Raw genomic sequence first — 1,609 nt, 5'->3', positions numbered from 1 at the left:
ATAATATAATGCTGCCTATATGCCAATGAGCTGCAGGCAAAGAAAATAATTTTCTTCAATTTACAGTTATGAGGCTGGAAGAAAATGATGCCTTCTTATCACCTCTTTTTCTTTGTATGCCTCGGTATTTTTTTAAGTCTTCAGAAGGCAGGAGCTGATGATGAATTCTTAAGCAGATCACACTGATAATTGTATTTCAGAACTGTCAACCCTGTGAAGACTGTCCACGGAGGTGTCTCAGTTCACTTGAGCTATTTGTGTCACTGCTTCTCCAGGAACTCAGCCCTCAATAAAAACCCAAATCACTGGGGATATTGTTAAGTCTTCTGAAAGGATTATTAGATCGAAGGAAAATTTATGGATGACACTTTGTAACAATTAATCAGGAACTGTTGATGAAGTTAAGTTGGTTCTTTATTCTTGAACAGAAAAAAAAATATGCAGCCCCTGTACAAATTGTCAAATGGCCTATTTTGTCACTCGGTTTGATTAATGGACTATTTGGAGTCCCCAAAAAGTCCTAGTAAAAATAAAAAAGAATCATAAATATTGAATAAGCTCACAGCATGGTTAACCTTGACTATGTTTTGGAACATTCTTGGAGAAAACTTTGCTATTCAGAAAATAAATTGCTAAGAGGATTAAAAAAAAAAAATTAAAAATTGGAGATTTTGGAAAATGTCACCTACCCAACCTTGTCATCCTGATTAGCCTGTCATGATAAATTAGCTTTAGTTAGCTTTGCAATCAGGTCAGAAATTGCTGGTACAGTACCACATTTTGCAAGTGGGGCTACACCTGGTCCACAAGAGGGGCACAGGATGGCAAGGAAAATACTCCTGCTCTTGGTGCTTTGTATGTCAGACAGTGCTGGGACTGCTAACAGGCTATTATCCTTTTTGTACTGTAATTTATGGAAATGGAGCCCAAGGAGTGCTGAGAGCATGGGAGTCATGGTGCCATAAGGTTCTTTCTGAAAGGTTGGGCGAAAGATGTCCAGTGATCTGTGTATATGCAAATGACAAGACCAGAGCTTCAGCTGCAGAGAACACACACACACACACACACACACACGCACACACACATTCATGCGTATTCAGGACACGCAGTTTCCATCTTTTCCTCCTGCTCCTCTGTCTCTCTATTCGCAACTCGGGCGCCCTCCTTCCCCTAGAGCTCCCCCCCATTGCTTGATGCAGCTGTTTAGTCCTGACAGGTCTGACCAGTCATTTTTGCTAACCTCTGATAGCATCTAGGTCAGCATGATCCCAAACTGGCTTGCTTTTGTTCTCGGCTAACAAGAAATACAATGCTATTAGTTTAGGCTGGGATTCCACAAAGCTCTTAAACTCCACGTGCTTCACTCCAAGAATGCAAGCAATTCCACTCTTCTCCTTCAGCAGGGCACTTGGGTGCCTGCTTAAAGTTAGGCACATCTGAGACATGCTTGGGCTGAATCAAGCCCTCGCTGAGGACTAATTGTGCCACTTAACATTTTGTTTAGCTGGCCCCTTTTTCCAGCATGTGTCATGTGCCAGCTCACTACCCCATCTCAGATGGCACACATGAAATAATGTATTTGAAAGCAAGGCTCAGGAAGTGGGAGAGA

This window comes from Corvus cornix, chromosome 2, assembly GCF_000738735.6.
Source record: "Corvus cornix cornix isolate S_Up_H32 chromosome 2, ASM73873v5, whole genome shotgun sequence".
NCBI lineage: Eukaryota > Metazoa > Chordata > Aves > Passeriformes > Corvidae > Corvus > Corvus cornix.
The sequence above is the reverse complement of the archived record's forward strand: the minus strand, read 5'-3'. Positions refer to the sequence as shown.